Source organism: Bubalus kerabau, chromosome X, assembly GCF_029407905.1.
Source record: "Bubalus kerabau isolate K-KA32 ecotype Philippines breed swamp buffalo chromosome X, PCC_UOA_SB_1v2, whole genome shotgun sequence".
Lineage (NCBI taxonomy): Eukaryota > Metazoa > Chordata > Mammalia > Artiodactyla > Bovidae > Bubalus > Bubalus kerabau.
In genome coordinates this window covers 141,843,155-141,866,191 of record NC_073647.1, presented here as the reverse complement: position 1 = coordinate 141,866,191, position 23,037 = coordinate 141,843,155, and the positions used below count along the sequence as shown (strand labels likewise).

At 38.5% G+C, this 23,037-nt stretch overlaps 1 pseudogene; it reads left to right on the top strand.

The window, feature by feature from the left end:
- Positions 1-16,730: 16,730 nt before the first annotated feature.
- Positions 16,731-20,638, top strand: LOC129639341 (60S ribosomal protein L27-like; annotated as a pseudogene).
- The last annotated feature ends 2,399 nt before the right edge of the window (positions 20,639-23,037 follow it).

The window sequence follows — 23,037 nt, the reverse complement described above, 5'->3', positions numbered from 1 at the left end:
ATGTCTCTGGGCACAGAGTAGCAAGCAGAGTAGATATGGGACATAAAAGGGCACATGTAAGACATTCAGCCAAGAAGCCCTGCCTTATCATTGGGTGTTTTTGGAGATTACTCTAATGATAATGCCAAGACCTCTTCATGTCACAGGGTGAAAGGCAAGATTAATACAGCATGTACTGTATCATAAATATATTAATTTAATAAACTATATAATAAATTTGGCTTAATAAATAATAATAAATAGTACACTGTATTGTAAATGTGGTAGTCTTCCCAGGTGGCACCATGGTAAAGAATTCGCCTGCCAACACAGGAGACTCAAGGCATGCAGGTTCGATCCCTCGGCCAGTGAGATCCCTTGGAGTAGGAAATGGCAAACCACTTCAGCATTCTTGCATGGAAAATTCCACGGACAGAGGAGCTTGGAGTGTTACAGTCCACAGGGTCACAAAGAGTTGGAGATAATGGCTGAACCATAAATATAATAATTTAAGTAAACTATATAAGAAATAGTACATTGTATTGTAATTGTGGTGGCCTATAGTTATGATGCACTGATAAACTGTTATCTGAAAATTCAGCATCCCAGAGCTATACTGGTTTAATAGATCATAGGTATTTATCAATAACATATCAGAGCTTCATGAAGTGAAATAACCTGTTGCAGGAGATTAATGTGCAGTTCTGAGTCTGCATTAACACATTTTGAAAAACTTTACAATATTTGTAACTTAATCCTTCATTTCTTTTTATGTATTCCCAAATGTCACTGTATATATAGTAATTATAGCTTTAATTTAATGGATTGTTCGTGTTAACACAACTGGTTTAGTCTTGAATACAAAATGTCAATAATTTGACAAAAAATGTGCACTTAACTCTAGATCATGAAGTTACTTGAATAATCAAATAAATACTCCACTGGAGTCTTGAGTAGAAATGCTTCCAAACACTATCCAGACACATTATTTCTGCTGCATTAATGACTTTTGGACTCAACATATTCAACCATGTCATGATGTTTGGGTTAATCTACTTCTGGACTTTTGTCTCTTCCATTGCTTGAAGCATTTCTGGATGAATAATATTTTGAATAACTCATTCACCAGTTGCCTATTCTACTACTGTAATTCTTCCATTAGTATCAGTTGATTCTCATTTCCTCTCGTAGAACTGAATTAGGGGACTCCATCTATAAAAGCTAAGTCATCCCTTGAAATCCGGTTCATTATATTAAATCCTTCAGGCTCCTCTGAAGAGTGCTAACTCTTCAAGTACTCCTCAAACAGAATATTTGGCTGCTTGGCTGATACTGTGACACTACTCAAGGAGTCCTTAATGGCCAGGCAGGGAGCTGGCCCTCCTAAATGACTCATTCTGCCTATCCACCACTGAAATTCCTCATAGTAATCTGTTTGTGTATTGAGACAAAGCCTAGGTGCTAGGTGGCCAGGACTTTGTAGGGTTCTTAAAAGTGTTTCTCAACTTTCTTTTAACTCTTTTGGTAGGTCAACTGAACTTTTAAATTCATCTTTTTATTGAAGGATAATTGCTTTACAGAATTTTGTTGTTTTCTGTCAAACCTCAACATGAATCAGCCATAGGTATACATATATCCCCTTCCTGTTGAACCTCCCTCCCATTTCCCTCCCCATCCCAACCCTCTAGGTTGATACAGAGCCCCTGTTTGAGTTTCCTGGGCCATACAGCAAATTCCCATTGGCTATCTATTTTACATATGGTAATGTAAGTTTCCATGTTACTCTTTCCATACATCTCACCCTCTCCTTCCCCTCTCATGTCCATAAGTCTATTCTCTATGTCTCTTTCTCCATTGCTATCCTGTAAATAAGTTCCTTAGTACCATTCTTCTAGATTCCATATATATGCATTGAATATGATGTTTATCTTTCTCTTTATGACTTACTTCACTCTGTATAATAGGTTCTAGATTCATCCACTTCATTAGAACTGACTCAAATGCATTCCTTTTTATGGCTGAGTAATAGCAGAGATATTACTTTGCCAACAAAGGTCCATCTAGTCAAGGCTATGGTTTTTCCAGTGGTCATGTATGGATGTGAGAGTTGGACTGTGAAGAAAGCTGAGCACCGAAGAATTGATGCTTTTGAACTGTGGTGTTGGAGAAGACTCTTGAGAGTCCCTTGGACTGCAAGGAGATCCAACCAGTCCATTCTGAAGGAGATCAGCCCTGGGATTTCTTTGGAAGGAATGATGCTAAAGCTGAAACTCCAGTACTTTGGCCACCTCATGAGAAGAGTTGACTCATTGGAAAAGACTCTGATGCTGGGAGGGATGGGGGCAGGAGGAGAAGGGGACGACAGAGGATGAGATGGTTGGATGGCATCACTGACTCGATGGACATGAGTCTGAGTGAACTCTGGGAGTTGGTGATGGACAGGGAGGCCTGGCGTGCTGTGATTCATGGGGTTGCAAAGAGTTGGACACAACTGAGCGACTGAACTGAACTGAACTATGTATATGCACCACAAATTCTTTATCCATTCATCTGCCGATGGACATCTAAGTTGCTTCCATGTTCTAGCTATTGTGAATAGTGCTGCAACAAACAATGGAATACATGTGTCTTTTTCAATTTTGGTTTTCTCAGGGTATATGCCTAGGAATGGGATTTCTGGGTCATATGGTGGTTTTATTCCTAGTTTTTAAAAGAATCTCTATACCATCTTCCACAGTGGCTGTATCAATTTACATTCCCATCAATAGTGCAAGAGTGTTCCCTTTTCTCCACACCCTATCTGGCATTTGTTGTTTGTAGACTTTTTGATGATGGCCATTCTGACCGGTATGAGGTGATATCTCGTTGTAGTTTTGATTTGCATTTCTCTAATAATGAGCGGTGTTGAGCATCTTTTCATGTGTTTGTTAGCTATCTGTATGTCTTCTTTGGAGAAATATCTGTTTAAGTCCTTTTCCCACTTTTTGATTGGGTTGTTTTTCCAGTATTGAGTTGTATGAGCTGCTTGTATATTTTGGAAATTAATCCTTTGTCAGTTGTTTCATTTGTTATTATTTTCTCCCATTCTGAGGGTTGTCTTTTCACCTTGCTTATAGTTTCCTTTGCTGTGCAAAACTTTTAAGTTTAATCAGGTCCCACTTGTTTACTTTTGTTTTTATTTCTGTTACTCTAGGAGGTGGGACATAGAGGATCTTGCTTTGATTTATGTCATCAAGTATTCTGCCTATGTTTTCCTCTAAGAGTTTAATAGTTTCTAGTCTTACATTTAGGTATTTAATCCATTTTGAGTTTATCTTTGTATATGGTGTTAAGAAGCGTTCTAATTACATTCTTTTACATGTAGCTGTCCAGTTTGCCCAGCACCATGTATTGAAGAGGCTGTCTTTGACCCTTTGTATATTTTTGCCTCCTTTGTCAAAAAATAAGGTACCCATAAGTGCATGGGTTTATTTCTGGGTTTTCTATGCTGTTCCATTGGTCTATATTTCTGTTTTTGTGCCAGTACTATACTGTCTTGATGACTGTAGCTTTGTAGTATAGGCTGAAGTCAGGAAGGTTGATTCCTCCAGCTCCATTCTTCTTACTCAAGACTGCTTTGTCTATTCGGGGTCTTTTGTGTTTCTATACGAATTGTGAAAGTTTTTGTTCTAGTTCTGTGAAAAATGTCATTGGTAATTTGCTAGGGATCACATTGAATCTGTAGATTGCATTTGGTAGTATAGTCATTTTCGCAATATTGATTCTTCCTACCCAGGAACATGCAATATCTCTCCATTTATGTCATCTGATTTCTTTCATTAGTGTCTTATAATTTTCTGTATACAGTTCTTTTGTCTCCTTAGGTAAGTTTATTCCTAGATATTTAATTCTTTTTATTGCAATGGTGAATGGGATTGATTCCTTAATTTCTCTTTCTGATTTTTCATTGTTAGTATGTAGAAATGCAAGTGATTTCTGTGTATTGACTTTGTATCCTGCAACTTTGCTAAATTCACTGATTAACTGTAGTAATTTTCTGATACTATTGTTAGGGTTTTCTATGTACAGTATCATGTCATCTGCAAACAGTGAGAGCTTTACATCTTCTTTTCCAGTCTGGATTCCTTTTATTTCTTTTTCTTCTCTGATTGCTGTAGCCAGGACTTTGAGAACTTTGTTGAATAATAGTGGTGAAAGTGGACACCATTGTATTGTTTCTGATCTTAGGGGGAATGCTTTCAGATTTTCTGCCATTGAGAATAATTTTTGCTGTGAGCTTATCAGGCCATTACTGTGTTGAGGTAGGTTCCTTCTATGCCCATTTTTTGAAGAGTTTTAATCATAAATGGGTGCTGAGTTTTGTCAAAGGCTTTTTCAGCATCTATTGAGATTATCATATGGTTTTTATCTTTCAATCTGTTAATGTGGTGTATCACATTGATTGATTTGCATATATTGAAGAATTCTTGCATCCCTGGAATAAACCCGACTTGATCATGGTGTATGAGCTTTTTGATATATTGCTGAATTCTGTTTGCTAAAATTTTGTTGAGGATTTTTGCATCTATGTTCATCAGTGATATTGGCTTGTAGTTTTATTTTTCTGTGTTGCCTTTGTCTTGTTTTGGTATCAGGGTGATGGTGGCCTCATAGAATGAGTTTGGAAGTGTTCTTTCCTCTGCAATTTTTTGAAAGAGTTTTAGAAAGATAGGCATTAGCTCTTCTCTAAATGTTTGATATAATTCTCCTGTGAAGCCATCTGATCCTGGGCTTTTGTTTTTTGGGAGATTTTTGATCACAGCTTCGGTTTCAGTGCTTGTAATTGGGTTGTTCATAATTTCTATTTCTTCCTGGTTTAGTCTTGGAAGATTGAACTTTTCTAAGAATCTGTCCATTTCTTTCAGGTTATCCATTTTATTGCCATATAGTTGTTCATAATAGTCTCTTATAACCCTTTGTATTTCTGCATTGTCTGTTGTAACCTCTCATTTTTCTTTCTAATTTTGTTGATTTAATTCTTCTCTCTTTTTTTCTTGATGAGTCTTGCTAAAGGTTTGTCAATTGTGTCTATCTTCTCAAAGAACCAGCTTTTAGGTTCATTAATCTTTACTATTGTTTCTTTCATTTCTTTTTCATTTATTTCTGTTCAGATCTTTATGATTTCTTTCCTTCTACTTCTTGGCTTCCCTGGTGGCTTAAAAGGTAAAGCGTCTGTCCACAGTGTGGGAGACCCAGGTTCGATCCCTGGGTCGAGAAAATCCCCTGGAGAAGGAAATGGCAGCCCACTCCTGTACTCTTGCCTGGAAAATCCCATGGACGGAGGAGCCTGGTAGGCTACAGTCCATGGGATCACAAAGAGTCAGACACAACTGAGTGACTTTCTTTTCTTTTTCCTTTTCTTCTACTAATTTTGGGGTTTTTTGGTTCTTCTCTTTCCAATTGTTTTAGGTGTAATGTTAGGTTGTCTATTCAATGTGTTTCTTTCTTTAGGGTGTCCACTTTCACCACTATTATTCAACATAGTTCTCGAAGTCCTAGCTACAGATTATATTGCTAAACTTCCCTCTTAGAACTGCTTTTGCTTCATCCCATAGGTTTTCAGTTGTGTTTTCATTGTCATTTGTTTCTAGAAATTTTTTGAGTTCCCTTTTGATTTCTTCTGGAACCTGTTGGTTATTTAGGAATGTGTTGTTTAATCTCCATGTGTTTGTGTTTCTTACAGCTTTTTCTTGTAATTGATATCTAGTCTCATAGTGTTCTGTTAGGAGAAGTTGCTTGATATGATTTCAATTTTCTTAAATTTACTGAGGTTTGATTTGTGTCCCAAGATGTGGTCTATCCTGGAGAATGTTCCATGTGCACTTGAGAACAAGGTGTATTCTTCTGCATTTGGATGGAATGTCCTGAAAATATCAATGAGATACATCTCATCTAATGTATCATCTAAGACTTGTGTTTCCTTATTAATTTTCTGTTTTGATGATCTGTCCATTGTTGTGAGTGGGAGTGTTGAAGTCTCCTACTATTATTGTGTTCTCTTTTTATGTCTGTTAGTGTTTGTCTTATGTATTGAGGTGCTCCTATGTTGGGTGCATAGATACTTACAATTGTTATGTCTTCTTCTTGGATTGATCCCTTGATCATTGTGTAGTGTCCTTATCTCTTGTAATCTTCTTTATTTTAAGGTCTATTTTGTCTGATATGAGGACTGCTACTCCAGCTTTCTTTTGCTTTCCATTTGCATGGAATATATTTTTCCATCCTCTCACTTTCAGTCTATCTGTGTCTTTAGGTCTGAAGTGGGTTTCTTGTGGACAGCATATATATGGGTCTTGTTTTTGTATCCATTCAGCCAGTCTGTGTCTTTTGGTTGGAGCATTTAATCCATTTACATTTAAAGTAATTATTGATATATATGTTCCTATTGTCATTTTCTTAATTATTTGGAGTTGATTTTGTAGATCTTTTTTATTCTCTTGTATTTCTTGACTATATAAGTCCCTTTAACATTTGTTGTAAAGCTGGTTTGGTGGTACTGAATTCTCTTAACTTTTGCTTGTCTGAAAAGCTTTTTGTTTCTCCATCAATTTTGAATGAGATCCTTGCTGGGTACAGTAACGTTGGTTGTAGATTTTTCCCTTTCAGTACTTTAAATATATCCTGCCATTCCCTTCTGCCCTGAAGAGTTTCTGCTGAAAGATCAGCTGTTGCTTTTCCCTTGCTGCTTTTAATATTATTTCTTTGTGTTTAGTCTTTGTTAGTTTGATTAGTATATGTCTTGGCATGTTTCTCCTTGGGTTTATCTTGTATGGGACTTGATTGTCGATTTCCTATTCCATGTTGGGGAAATTTTCAACTATAACCTCTTCAAAAATTTTTCTCATACCATTTCTTTTTCTCTTCTTCTTCTGGGACTCTTATAATTTGAATGCTGATGCATTTGATATTGTCCCAGAGGTCTCTGAAACTATCCTCAGTTCTTTTCATTCTTTTTACTTTATTCTGCTCTTCAGAAGTTATTTCCACCATTTTATCTTCCAGCTCACTGATTCGTTCTTCTGCTTCAGATATTCTGCTATTGATTCTTCCTAGCATATTTTTAATTTCAGTAATTGTGTTGTTTGTATTTGTATGTTTATCCTTTAATTCTTCTAGGTGTTTGTTAATTGATTCTTGCATGTTCTCCATTTTGTTTTGAAGGGTTTTGAGTATCTTTACTATCATTATCTGAATTCTTCTTCAGGTAGTTTGCCTATTTCCTCTTCATTTATTTGGACTTCTGGGTTTCTAGTTTGTTCCTTCATTTGTGTAGTATTTCTCTGCCTTTTCATTATTTTTTTTTAACTTATTGTGTTTGAGGTCTCCTTTTCCCAGGCTTCAAGGTTGAATTCTTTCTTAATTTTCATTTCTGCCCTCCTAAGGTTGGTCCAATGGTTTGTATAAGCTTCATATAGGGTGAGATTTTTGCTGAGTTTTTTGTTTGTTTGTTTTTTCTCTGATGGGCAAGGCTGAGTGAGGTGGTAATCCTGTCTGCTGATGACTGGGTCTGTATTTCTGTTTTGTTTGTTGTTTAGATGAGGCATCCTGCACAGGGTGCTACTGGTTGTTAGGTGATACCAGGTCTTGTATTCAAGTAGTTTCCTTGTGTGAGTTCTCACTATTTGATACTCCCTCAGGTTACTTCTCTGGTAGTCTAGGTCTTGGAGTCAGTGTTCCCACTCCAAAGGCTCTGGGCTTGATCTCTTAGCACTCCTAATCTTCTCAAATCTTTTTTTTTTTTTTTTTTTAATCATCATTCTTTTATTTATTTATTTATTTTTTATTTTATTTTTTTTAATTTTATTTTATTTTTAAACTTTACATAACTGTATTAGATTTGCCAAATATCAAAATGAATCCGCCACAGGTATACATGTGTTCCCCATCCTGAATGCAATGTTCAGAGCAACATTGGGGTTGAGATAATCTGCTCAGGCCACCACCAGAGGGATGGTTTTTGTAACCTCCACACAGGTTCCAAGACAGCCTTTTCCAAGTCTCTGAGGACTGAGGTTTCTTCCAGGTCTGTGGTGAAGTTTGTGGTTGAGGGGCAGACGGCTTCTGCATCTTACTGGGGACTCTCTTCACCCTGAAATTCAGCATCTTAATTGTTTGCATATCTTCTGATTACTTTTATCTTTCTTGATTTGGTGCTGAACTGCTAGCTCTGATACGGTCCTCCAGTGGCTAATTATAATCAACCTGCATATGGGCGCTGCCCCGCAGGAGACCTCAGCAGACCCCCGTGTGTGTGGAATCCATGAAACACCTTGGTGTCTCACTCCTCTCAAACTTTTTTGATTATTACTCCCCACCTAAGGAGACTTTTTAAGACATATTTGCCCAAGTAATTTCTCAACACCGTGAAATTTTTAATACCAGGTCACTTTGCACCTGTTTATGTACTATGCAGGGCCACAAGGCATTATAATACCTAAGATATTTTTGGCTCTACCAAGAACCAGTTTGCTCCCTTGGAGGTGATATCACCTCCATTGAGAAGGCATGTCTTACTTGGAGGAATTGAAGGACTACTTGGAGGCCTCGAAAATTACAGGATACTGGTTCACTTAATTTCCATTTTATCTGGAGGAGAAGGAAGAAGAGTGAAGGGTAATGGCAGAAATGAGATAAAAATAACACTACCATGACTTTGAACTGAGGTCCTAATCAATCAATCAACAAGTGAGTTACTGCTTTCTGACTGTGCTGTGTAGGCACGCAGATACAAAAGATATAGAGTACAGTGTTTAAAATAAAAAATGGCTCCATTTTATAAATATCCATTTCATATGCACAGGCCCTCTTCTGATGTGCCCCAAGTTTGTGCCATAAATTTCAAGCATAATTGTATTAAGACTTTACTCTGTGGAAGGCACTCTTGAAAAATACTTTCCTATGTACAGATATGCTTACAAGGATGTGAAAATTCACAAAACTTCAGTGGAAACTCAGGCTTAGTAATTTTGCTATAGAGTCAGGGGAAAGAATATATGATCTGCTTTCTAAGCAGGAGCTTCTAAGTTTTATGCCAGTCCAAGAAAGAGTAATTGTTATGCCAGTAATGTAATTCCCTTCATTTCCTATCTTAGTAATATAAATATTCCTATTAATGCCTGTTCCATCACCATAGTAACAATGAAGTCTTCTTGGACCTGAATTTAAAATAAGTACCTAAGAGCACTTGGGCACAGAGCTATGTCCTGGGAAAGTGATTCCTAGACTCAGGTCAGTTGATCTCTCACATCAGAATCACCTGTGGAGCTTGTCAAATGTACAGACCCATACATTACAGCCAGACTTAGTGGAGAAGAATTACCAGAAGTAATGCCTGGGGATCAGCAATGTATTTTTTCAAAATACATTGATTTTGAAAATCAATGTATTTTCAAAATCAGAATTCCAGTGATTATGATTCACAGCCACATTTGGAAGGCACTGTGGGACAGTCAAAGGTATCTGTTTGTTATAGAAGCAGAAAGAAAATGGCTAAATAGAATTCTGATTCAGATGTTGCTAATCACTGAGTTTGTGACCTTGGGCCAAGCATTTAAAATTACATTGACTTCACGCTCTCCTCTGTATGTTTTCTAGTTCCTCCTCATTCCTAGCTTCCTCTCATCCATGAATTTCTCACAGTCCAAGTTGTCTCAGGGCCTCTCTCACCAGCTTCTCTTTGTATTTCTTTCAGCTTCTGCTGCTACTAACAATTTCCTTGTTCTTTCCTTTTGTTTCTTACTCCAACTAACTGAAGGAGATTAAATTGATTCAATCCATCACCATCATCCCTGATAGACAATTTTCTCACAGGCCACTGGAACTACTAGGACCTCTAGGCCAGTAAAACACTCGATAGCCTATAGTTTGGCTGCTTTAGAGTTGGATGGTCTCCCCATTCCAGGCAGCTGAGGCCAAGCATATGGCACACAACAAGGTCATCTGAGCATCTGAAACTGCCTAGATCATTTTCCTTAGTAAACCTTACACTTGAAGTGATAGTTGCCTAAAATAGTCCCTTTCCTCTTTAAAATTGTATAATTTTATTAATATCTGAGCCAAGCATATGGACAATGACAAATGTATGCTTGATGCAGTATTATAATCCTAAATAAGTCACCTACTTCTTAAATGAGCTTAAGGAACCATGAAGCAGCCATATTTGTTTCTTATTAGCTTAAGGTCATCCTTGACGTGTGGATGTATGATGTATGGATGACCTTATTAGCTTAAGGTCATCCTTACTTATTCCTTAATAAATACGAGGTTATTGTGGTATCATTCATGAATATTTAAAACAATTATATTTCACTTTTTTATTTTGGTTTTGAAGAAGGGGGTCACCATTAAAACCTAACTCCTACATATGTGCCATGGATTGCATTGCCTCCCATAAGCTTCGGGAACAGAACTTATGGATTATCTTTAACTGTCTTTATCTTCAACTTTTCTTTTCCCCTAGCTCCTTCCTCTCAGTCTATACCCATGTTCACTTCGTTGCCATCTTCAAAAGAAAACTTTCCTCAGACCAAAATCTCAATACAAGTGATGAGCTTGTAGTTTCTTCCTCCGCAATTCAGGGGGAAAAAAAAATAAAAGTGATTAGCTCTCATATTTCTTCCCAGTTTTACTCTCACACTTTAATCTATTGCAATCTGATTTTTGCCCCAATCCTTCATCTGAAATGATTTTGTACAAAGTGACCGGTACCAGCCTACTTTCTGAGCCCTTTAATCGGGGGCGGGGGTGGGGGGGCGGCGGGCATGGTTCTTACTTGAAATTTGATACTGCTGAACATTCTTTCCTTCCTAAAACTATCTCTTACCTTGGCTTTTGTGACATAATTCTTTAGTGGTTCTCCTCTTGCATTTCAAATGAATTACTTTTACAGACCATTCATATACAAGGAACCACACTTTGATCACCATCTCTACTCATTTCATGGTCTGAACACTAGTCTTTCCCTAAGGTATTTCCAACTAGTTCTTCTAATATTTTTTCAACTTATAGCTATGTCTTGAGAAGCATTTAAAGATTCCATTTTGAGAGAATGTAGTCAGGTGCAGCAAAAATTTCTTTGATTCCCCTTTCCTCTCAAGCATTTGCTCACAGGCCAAATGTATCAGTCAGATTTGGCACAAATTTTAAGATATGTCCTTGGTTCCATTCTGAGTATAGTAGATAATGTGTTGTGCCATCTAGATCCTTTTTCATTCTCTCAGCTTCTGGTAATGCAACCAAGAGACAGTCTTCAGCTGTCAACCCTCTCCAAAAACAGCAGCTAGAAAGAGCTGCTACGCTTAAAGTCATGTGTCTTTCCCAGGGGCAACTTGCATCCCATGAACATAATGGAGAATTATATACACATAGCCCCTTTGTTGTAACGTGGGTCAATCCTTCAGGATGCAGCTCTGCCTGTGGGATTTGTTAAAGTCTCTTTTAAGACTATTAACACCCAAATTCTCCCTCTGCCCAGTACACTTCCTTCCCTTCTCCTCCAGGTTTTGGTTTGTAAAGCACTCCCCAATAAACCTTCTGGAAGCTAATTTCTCTCTCAGAGTCTGATTCCCAGTGAGCCCAACCTGTAACTCTGAGTCACATAGGCAGTCAACCTGATTATTCACTATGTCCAGCTTATCACCACCACATGTATGCACACACTTTGCATTTCAACATTCTCTATGTTGCCAGACCTCATGGAAGCCCACCTCTCACTTGGTTCCCAGCAATTAAAAAGGTGGCTAATAATATTCAGTGCAGGGGGTAATGCATGTGAACCACTTTGAAAAGGCATGAAAGAAACTTGAAAATGTTCTCGTAAGTTGATCAGGGAAGCAAACAAATCAAAGAGAAGAAAGCCATAGTGGCATAAAGTTCTGAATTAAGGGAAGTTTTAGAAAGAAATAGTCCTCTACAATGTCCTAGAACTAGGATAAGCACACAGTGAATTTCCTGGGACAGTTCCCCAGACTAACAAAGCATGAGATGGAAAAGTGTGGACAGAAGAATCAACCTGATTATTCATTCTACTTCAAACAAACTTTTAAGTGTGTGCAATCTAGCACTGGATGAGCTCAAAGAAAGCCTAGCATGACTCTGAGAGCCAGGAGAGCAAGACTTGCCCTTTAAGATTTAATCCCTAGCCTTACAAAACACTTAGTGCCGAATTTAAGAGGATGAAGCGATGGACAAATGTTCAAGTAGTTTCCAAATTCCCCTTGTTTGTTTTCTCTCTGTAGTCTGTGGCCCAACCCTATTCACTCTCCAGATCCATCTACTTTCCCAACTCTCAACTGTGGCCCTTGATTTCACAAACCCTTAAGTTCCTCCTCATAGCCTACTGTCACTGGAAACTAGTATTCCTGTGACAGATTCCTGTGACAGATGCTTTGTGACCCAATTCTCATAATCTCCCTCATACTTCAAGAATAGTTTTGACTTGTTTTAGGTTGTGCTCTTGTTTAATCAGTTACAAAGAAAAAATAAAGTGTGGATAAAGTTATAGAGGAGAAGGAAATGGCAACCCAGTCAAATATTCTTGCCTGGAGAATCCCAGAGTCAGAGCAGCCTGTGGGGCTACAGTCCATGGGGTCGCAAAGAGTCAGACACGACTGAGTGACTAAACAACAACAAAGTTATAGAGAGAACCACTCTACTAATGAAATATGCATGATGGAATGTTAACAGTCAAAGTACTGGTTCAAGCAGTGATATCTGTCTCTTCATGCTCATATGCATGAGTATTGAAAAAAATCACCATCATATTGCCAAAATCCAAATGTGAAATGGCTCTTTGATTTGCAGCTGTGACCACTGTATGCAAAGTCACTTGGTTCTCTACCCTGCCTCTCAGAGATACTGTTGTCCTCAAGCTATTGTTCTAACTGGGCTCTCCTGCATCCTTCAGATGTTTGCCAGCCCTGTCCAACAGCTGCTAGTGTTTCCCAGCCATGCCCAGCAATGTTGTCCTCTCTTATAGCTGTGATAAAAGTGGTTTTTAAAAGGTTCCTTTTTTGCTTTCTCAGTTTATGGTTACTTCAGTTCTCCATTTGATAGGGGTTTGAGTGTTTGTTGCCTACCATTGTATAGTAGGACTAGATTAGTTCAAGCATTTCATCAATGCAAGCAAACTGATAATGTTTTAGAGCCCTCTGTCTAATTTAATTGTTGCTATACGTTCTGGTTGTCCATTACTGCATAACAACAACTCCACACTTAGTGGTATAAACCAGCAACAATCACCTATTATTATTACTATTATTATTTCACATTTCTGAGGTTGACTGGATTCACCTAGGTACTTCTTGCTCATGGTTTCTTGTTCAGCTACATGCAGGAAGTTGGACTCATCTCAAAGTTTTCCTCACTCCCATGTCTCATGGTGGTGCTGGCAGTTGACTAGGACCTCAGTTGGCTGGAATTGTTGGCCAGAACATGAACATATGACCCCTCTATGTTGCCTAGACTCCGTCACAGCATGGCAGTTAGGTTCCAAGAGCAAGCATCCCAGAGAGAAAAAGCCAGATGAAAGCTCTACCACCTTTTATAACCTGATCTTGGAAGTAACATGGCTTAACTTCTGCTATATTCTACTGATCCAAATAGCCATAGAAATTCACCTGGTTTCAGGAGGAGAGAATATAGACCACCTCTCTATGAGAGAATGGCAAAGTACATTTTAAGAAGAGAATGCAGAATGAGAGATATTGTTATGGCCATCATTAGAAAATAGTCTCCGACAATATACATTTCTTAAATTGCACAAATAATAATATATTCAGTGCTGAAAATTTTGAATACATATAGGTAGAAATTCTTTTTTAACATTAAACAAGACTTATAATCTGATAAGTAAAATAGAAGCACAGTAAACTTTGGGGTGTTTCATACCTATATGAAAATCATATTTTCTAATCCCAGTGTTAAGATTCTTTGGTGTTTGTGCTGCTTCCAGATATAAAAAGCAGTCTGAGAGATAGTTTGAGTGCTTAAATACTTAAAATTTTGAACATTTGATGATTAATGGGGGGTCAGCAAGACAAAGTATATAAAGACAAAGTCCTCTCAGAAAACTCAGTGGATGTTTATTCCACTTACAGAATGTTATAGAGAACTATTCCTTTTTAAAACTTCACTTAATTTGGAGCTTTATTCCACTTTGCCTTTCTTACCTTTGATATGTTTACTTTCCTGAATCAATTATAAGAATATTTTCAGAATTGCTTTCATGCCTTTTCAAAGTGTTCAATGTGTATTACCCCCATTTGATCCCCTGTAGTGCTGTCAGTCATTTGTAATGCAACTAGAACAATTAAGTAACAACTTTGTATTGTCATTTAAAATACTCATTTGCACAGTAGAACCTGAGAAGATAAAAGATGGTAAATCAATGTCATGGCAAATCACAAGGCCACTAATACAGTATCTAAGAATATATATTGTAAGGGGAAATGTGCATAATATATTAATTTTAATATCAAAACTGTATGTATATACATTGCAATATCTGTTGTTTCAATTACATGTGTGTATATGAAGAAAATGGCAAGAGGGTAGTGAGATTATAGATAATTTCATTTGCTTCTTTATGCTATTTTGTATTTTCCAAGTTTTCTACAGTGAACATGTATTAGGATTTTAACTTAAAACTAAAAGTTTATACATTTAAAAGCAAGGTCAAAAGAAAATAGGAAGAGAAAAAATCCTCAACACCATCCCTGAGGAGGTTTGTATACATCCTTAATTTACCTAATTTTCATTATATTGCTGTGCATCCAACCATTTAACCAATCCTGAAAAGTAGAGTAACTTCCACTTCATATCTTTTGAGAGGTACATTTCAATTGACACAGTTATACTACCTGGATAGATCTCATTGAAACATGATGATACTTACAAGAGAAACACAAAGCAAAGTGTTATCAACAAATTCTAGTGTAAAATTATAATGGTGGAACTGTATTACCAGTCTAAACTACTAAGAGTTGTGAATTTACACTTGATTCTACAGTTATATTTGTCATCAATATAAGAGAGTGGAATGGAGTTCTTTTTGAGATGGCTTAACCTTTTAAATTCATATTCCCACTTCAAATGACTCATTTGGTGAGAGCAACAATGTCACACGCCAATATGAATAGAGAAGAGGGAGCAAACATAAGAACGGAGGAGACAGAAGCAGCATTTTATAATTTATCAATATGTGAAAGCTTACAATTAGTTTTTATTAAAAAAATAAGTACTAGAAGAATAAGTGGATGCTGTGAATATGTGGCAACAGACAGTACGATGGGCCCATGACTGTAATGATGAATCAACCATTTGAGCTGTGAGTCAAAGTATAGCACATCTACTGCTATGTGTGAGTAGAAAAATAATCCTTGTGTTTCATTCCTGTCTTGCATTGCATTCATTTAACAGGTTTACCAAGTATTACAAAGGTAAATTGACGTATTTTAACCAAATAAATGCAAATACTTATAAATTACAAAGGATAATTTCCAAGGATTTGTGGGGGACATTTATTCAATCATATTATGCATTTGCTATAACTCATAGAGAGAGTACCTCTTGGTTTTCCTTCTACCTATCTGGCAACTCTTCACTCTACCTTACGAGTACCTCCTCCTCTCCCCTCCCTTTTTGATTTTGCTGCTGCCACAAATCCACATTCTGTCCTCTTTTCTTTTTACACTGGATAATCTTTTGGGGAGGTTCTACCTTCACCCAAGGCTTCCACCAATACTAATGACAAATGACTAACATCTATGTCACCAATCAGAATATCTCTTCTGTGTTTCAGACCCATAAATCCAACAACTTCTAGACACCTCATCTGAAAGTACCAGAAGGACTTCAAACTCACAGAGTCTAAAACTGATCTCATGATTTTCCCAACCAAACATGGCATAACTTCAGTATCAGGCCTTCATTTTCTCTTCTGATTATAGAAAAAACATCCAAACTACCCTCTCCACTTTCAATTGTGCAACTTTCAAACATTCAATTCAGCACTTGGGAATTTGGAGGGAATCATTCCATTGTTTAAAATTCTTCATTATCTCCCTATTATTTTCAAGACTGTTATTCTAACTGCCTAGGTCTCCAGTCTTAATTCTTATCTCTCACTTCAGTCCCTTACTGAACTACTTGCAATTCCTTGGACACAGGTAAAATTAGACCCTTTAGATTACAGGAAACGGAGACTAATTCTATCCACCTAAGGTATTTGGAGTTGTTGCAAAACTTTTATTGTAGCAGAAAAGAATCTCACACAAAACTAGGAATAGCTGCCACTCAGGACCTAAGGCATCAAGACACTTGGTCAACTCTTAAGCAGCAAGATTCTGTGGAACTTTGCAATAGTGTTCTAACACTATTCTTTTCACTCCATGCTATCTTTATCTTTCTATATTACACCTCCTTCTACTAGCAATTATTTGATACTTTCCATACTTTGTTGAGATGCCAAAGGTACAGTTGATGATTGACACAATTAATTGTCATTACTTTTCTAGGCACAGTTTTGGGCCACAAATTTCCTCATATATTACTAGCCAGCCAAGCAGGGTTGTCAGTTCTTGAGGCATTTCTAGCCATTAAGTGGCTAATGTTCACCAAGATGCCTTTCCTCAGGCTGGAGGATTGAGTTTGGCAATTCTCCTCAAAAAGAGATAATGGGCTTTCTGCTGTAGGCCCGAGTGGTCGCTGTCAAAATGGACAAGTTCACAAAACTTGGGAAGGTGATACTCAGTCAGACAGTTCAGTCACTCAGTTGTGTCCGACTCTTTGCAACCCTGTGGACTGCAGTACACCAGGCCACTCTGTCCATCACCAACTCCCGGAGCTTACTCAAACTCATGTCCATTGAGTTGGTGATGACATCTAACATCTCATCCTATGTTCTCCTCTTCTCCTCCTGCATTCAGTATTTCCCAGGTTCAGGGTCTTTTCCAATGAGTCAGCTCTTCACATCAGGTGGCCAAAGTATTGGACTTTTAGCTTCAACATCAGTCCTTCCAGTGAATATTCAGGACTGATTTCCTTTAGGATGGACTGGTTGGATCTCCTTGCAGTCCAAGGGACTCTCAAGAGTCTTCTCCAACACCAGAGTTCAAAAGCATCAACACTTCGGCACTCAGCTTTCTTTATAGTCCAACTCTCACATTCATACATGATCACTGGAAAAACCATAGCCTTGACTAGATGGACTATCATTGGCAAAGTAATGTCTCTCCTTTTTAATATGCTGTCGAAGTTGGTCATAACTTTTCTTCCAAAGAGTAAGCATCTTTTAATTTCATGACTGCAGTCACCAACCACAGTGATTTTGGAGCCCCCCAAATTAAAGCCTGCCACTGTTTCCACTGTTTTCCCATCTATTTGCCATGAAATGATGGGACGAGATGCCATGATCTTAGTTTTCTGAATGTTGAGCTTTAAGCCAACATTTTACTCTCCTCTTTCACTTTCATCAAGAGGCTCTTTAGTTCTTCTTCGCTTTCTGCCATAAGGGTGGTGTCATCTGTGTTTCTGAGGTTATTGATATTTCTCCTGGAAATCTTGACTCCAGCTTGTGCTTCATCCAGCCCAGCATTTCTCATGATGTATTCTGCATATAAGTTAAATAAGTAGGGTGACAATATACAGCCTTGACATACTCCTTTTCCTATTTGGAACCGGTCTGTTGTTCCATGTCCAGTTCTAACTGTTTCTTCCTGACCTGCATACAAATTTCCCAGGAGGCAGGTCAGGTGATCTGGTATTCCCATCACTTGAAGAATTTACCACAGTTTGTTGTGATCCACACAGTCAAAGGCTTTGGCATAATCAATAATGCAGAAGTAGATGTTTTTCTGGAACTCTCTTGCTTTTTTGATGATCCAGTGGAGTTGGCAATTTGATCTCTGGTTCCTCTGCCTTTTGTAAATCCAGGTTGAACATCTGGAAGTTCACATATTATTGAAGCCTGGCTTGGAGAATTTTGAGCATTACTTTACTAGCATGTGAGATCAGTGCAATTGTGCAGTAGTTTGAGCATTCTTTGGCATTGACTTTCTTTGTGATTGGAATGAAAACTTAACTTTTCCACAGTCCTGTGGCCACTACTGAGTTTTCCAAATTTGCTGGCATATTGAGTACAGCACTTTCACGGCATCGTCTTTTAGGATTTGAAATAGCTCAACTGGAATTCCATCACCTCCATTAGCTTTTTTCATAGTGATGCTTCCTAAGGCCACTTGAATTTGCATTCCAGGATGTCTGGCTCTAGGTGAGTAATCACACCATTGTGATTATCTGGATGGTGAAGATCTTTTTTGTATAGTTCTTCTGGAGAAGGAAATGGCACCCACTCCAGTATTCTTGCCTAGAAAATCCCATGGATGGAGGAGCCTGGTGCAGGCTACTGTCCATGGGGTCGCAAAGAGTCAGACACGACTGAGCGACTTCACTTTCACTTTCACTTTCTGCGTATTGTTGCCACTTCTTAATATCTTGTGCTTGTGTTAGGTCCATACCATTTCTGTCCTTTATTGTGCCCATCTTTGCATGAAATATTCCCTTAGTAGATCTGATTTTCTTGAAGAGATCTCTAGTCTTTCCCATTCTATTGTTTTCCTCTATTTCTTTGCACTGATAATGAGGAAGTCTTTGTTATCTCTTCTTGCTATTCTTTGGAACTCTGCATTCAGATGCTTATATCTTTCCTTTTCTTCTTTGCCTTCAGCTTTTCAGCATTACTGGTCGGAGCATAGACTTGGATTACTGTGACATTGAATGGTTTGCCTTGGAAACGAACAGAGATCATTCTGTCATTTTTGAGATTGAATCCAAGTACTGCATTTCAGACTCTTTTGTTGACTATGATGGCTACTCCATTTCTTCTAAGGGATTCTTGCCCACAGTAGTAGATGTAATGGTCATCTGAGTTAAATTCACCCATTCTCATCCATTTTAGTTCATTGATTTCTAAAATGTCGACATTCGCTCTTGCAATCTCCTGTTTGACCCCTTCCAATTTGCTTTGATTCATGGACCTAACATTCCAGGTTCCTATGTAATACTGCTCTTTACAGCATCGGACCTTGCTTTCATCACCAGTCACATCCACAGCTGGTGTTGTTTTTGCTTTGGGTCCGTCGTTTCATTCTTTCTGGAGTTATTTCTCCACTGATCTCCAGTAGCATATTGGGCACCTACCGACCTGGGAAGTTCATCTTTCAGTGTCCTATCTTTTTGCCTTTTCATACTGTTCATGGGGTTCTCAAGGCAAGAATACTGAAGTGGTTTGCCATTCCCTTCTCTAGTGGACCACATTTCATCAGGACTCACCACCATGACTTGTCTGTCTTGGGTGGCCCTACATGGCTCATAGTTTCATTGAGTTAGACAAGGCTGTGGTCCATGTGATTAGATTGGTTAGTTTTCTGTGATTATGGTTTTCAGTCTGTCTACCCTCTGATGGAGAAGGATAAGAGGCTTATGGAAGCTTCCTGATGGGAGAGACTGACTGAGGGGGAAACTGAGTCTTGTTCTTATGGGGGGTGGGGGGTGGGGGGTGGGTGCATGCTCAGAAAATCTTTAATTCAATTTTCTGTTGATGGGTGGAGCTGTGTTCCCTCCCTGCTATTTACCTGGGGCCAAACTATGGTGGAGATAATGAAGATAATCGTGACCTCCTTCAAAAGATCCCATGCACGTACTGCTACACTAGTGCCCCCAACCCTGCAGCAGGCCACCACCAACCCACGCCTCTGCTGGAGAGTCCTGGACACTCACAGGCAAGTCTGGGTCAGTCTACTGTGGGGTCACTGCTCCTTTCTCCTGGGTCTTGGTGCACAAGGTTCTATTTGTACCCTCCAAAAGTCTATTTCCCGGTCCTGAGTAAGTTCTGGCAGCTCTATGATGGGGTTAATGGTGACCTCCTCTAAGAGGGCTTATGCCATACCCAAGTCTGCTGCACCAAGTGCACTGTCCCCACGGCAGTCCACTGCTGACCCATACCTTCACAGGAGATACTCAAACACAGTTCTGTCTCAGTCTCTGTGGGGTCCCTGGGTCCTGGTGTGAACAAGGTTTGTTTGAGCCCTCTGAGCATCTCTGGCGGGAATGGGATTTGATTCTAAACATGAATTCGCCCCTCCTACCATCTTGCTGGGGCTTCTCCTTTGCCCTTGGACAAGGGGTATCTCTTCAAAGCCACTCCAGCACCTACCGTCTTACTGGGGTTTCTCTGACCCCAGGTGATGCTGGTGAGGCTCTTCCTGGCCAGTTGCTATTCTGGACACAAAGTGATCATCGTGAAGAACATTGATGATGGCATTTCAGATTGACCCTACAGCCATGCTCTGGTAGCTAGAATTGTAGCTATCCCTACAAAGTGCCATGGGCAAGAAGAAAATCTCCAAGAGATCAAAGATCAAGTCTTTTGTGAAACTGTATCATCACCTCATGCCCAAAAGGTTTTCTATCAATAGCCCCTTGGACAAAACTGTTGTCAACAGGGATGTCTTCAGAGACTCTGCTTTCAAATGGCAAGGCTCAATGAGAGGCCAAGGTCAAGTTCAAGGAGAGATACAAGACTGGCAAGAATAAATGGTTCTTCCAGAAGCTGTGGTTTTAGTTTTATTTCAGTCATTAAAAATACAAAAATAAATAAATAGAGGAGAGAGAGAGATAGTGGGCTTGTCTGTGACAACTAGCACATACAGTGGATAAAATACTTACAGACTATGAATTGAGGTAGGCAAAAATATACATTTTATTTCTCTATAACTGAACTAAATCCCTATCTTGAAACTTTATGCTAGTGATAGCAAAAAGTCAGAGTTTGTTAATTTAAGGTAAGTCACTCAATTCAGGATTTTCTAGGTCAAAAAAGAGTTCTTCCCTTACCACTTTTTCACATTTCTTAGTTTGGGTGGCATAAAAGCAACATCGGAGATGAAGACTTGGATTCCAATAGTTTATATGAGGTGTATCTTTGGAAACTAACAATGAGAGAGCAAAAAGACTGAGACATGGGAGAAGAAAAATCAGTACAGAATTTTTTTATTGAGCTGTTGGCATTTGGGGTTCTATCCCACTGTGACCCCTTAATAGGTGGTTAGAATGCAACCCATAATTGCCTCTGGAAAATAGGGTGTTGGAACACTTATCTTTCAATGCTCACTCCTCATTGGTTTAAAATTTTTCCTGGAGGTATTAATTGCCCTGTACTTCTGCACTACCTTGCATGCAGGTTGAGAAAACCCCTATATCTTCAGAAAATGTCAATAAAAAAAAGACAATAAAGTATAAATCTTGTGCGCATGCTTGGGGTAGTTTGCTGAGCATACAAGAACAATCCACTGGAGTTGCAATTAATCTGAGGATTGCCAAAAGAATGTGATATGGGACACCAAAATGTTCTACCACAGTCCAGGAGAAAAGACATGGTGACCACTGTGTGACTGATATCCAGATGTCAGAATCTATCCACGATGGCATCTACTGTGACAATTAAGGCTCCATTTATCTAGTCTTTATCTTCTAGCTCTGCTCAGATTCTGATGCATCCTCATTTCCTTCTAGTGTCCAATTGTCAAAGAAATGCAGGGAAATCTGTGCCCTCCTTCCTATGACCATACAGCCCCATACATCCTTTACCATCTCTACCCTCAGCTCCTCCTTTTTTCCTCGCAGGGAGAGGTCTGGGATGGGGACTAAAGGAGCGGTTTTCAGAAATGAGACCTGAGGACCCATTGTCAGGGACGCACACCAAAATATATATCAATAATTGTGTCTCCTTCTGAATAACCAACAAATCACAGGAGAAATCAAAAACGAAATCAAAATATGCATAGAAACAAAAAATTAAAACACAACAACCCAAAACCCATGGGATTCAGTAAAAGCAGTACTAAGGGGGAGGTTCAGAGCAATACAAGGTTACCTCAAGAAACAGGAGAGAAATCAATAAATAACCTAACTCTACACCTAAAGCAACTAGAAAAAGAAGAAACGAAGCACCCCAGGGTTAGTAGAAGGAAAGAAATCATAAAAATTAGGGCAGAAAAAATTTCAAAAGAAACAAAGGAGACCATAACCAAAATCAGCAAAGCCAAAAGCTGGTTCTTTGAGAAGATAAATAAGATAGACAAACCAGCAGCCAGACTCATCAAGAAGAAAAGGGAGAAGAATCACATCAACAAAATTGAAATGAAAATGAGGAAATCACAACACAGTACAGAAATACAAAGGATCATAAGAGACTACTATCAGCAACTATATGCCAATGAAATGGACAACTTGGAAGAAATGGACAAATTCTTAGAAAAGTATAACTTTCCAAAACTGAACCAAGGAGAAATAGAAAATCTTAACAGACCCACGACAAGCACAGAAGTTGAAACTGTAATCAGAAATCTTCCAACAAACAGAAGCCCAGGACCAGATGGCTTCACAGCTTAATTCTACCAAAAATTTAGAGAAGAGCTAACACCTATCCTACTCAAACTCTTCCAGAAAATTGCAGAGGAAGGTAGACTTCCAAACTCATTCTATGAGGCCACCATCACCCTAATACCAAAACCAGACAAAGATGCCACACAAAAAAGGAAAACTACAGGCCAATATCACTGAAGAACACAGATGCAAAAATCCTTAACACAATTCTAGCAAACAGAATCCAACAACATATTAAAGATATCATACACCATGACCGAGTAGGCTTTATCCCAGGGATGCAAGGATTCTTCAGTATTCGCAAATCAATCAATGCAATACACCATATTAACAAATTGAAAGATAAAAACCATATGATTATCTCAGTAGATGCAGAGAAAGCCTTTGACAAAATTCAACATTCACTTATGATAAAAAAAAAAAAAAAACCCTCCAGAAAGCAGGCATAGAAGGAATGTACCTCAACATAATAAAAGCCATATATGATAATCCTACAGCAAACATGGAGAAGGAAATGGCAACCCACTCCAGTATCCTCGCCTGGAAAATCTTATGGACAGAGGAGCCTGGTGGACT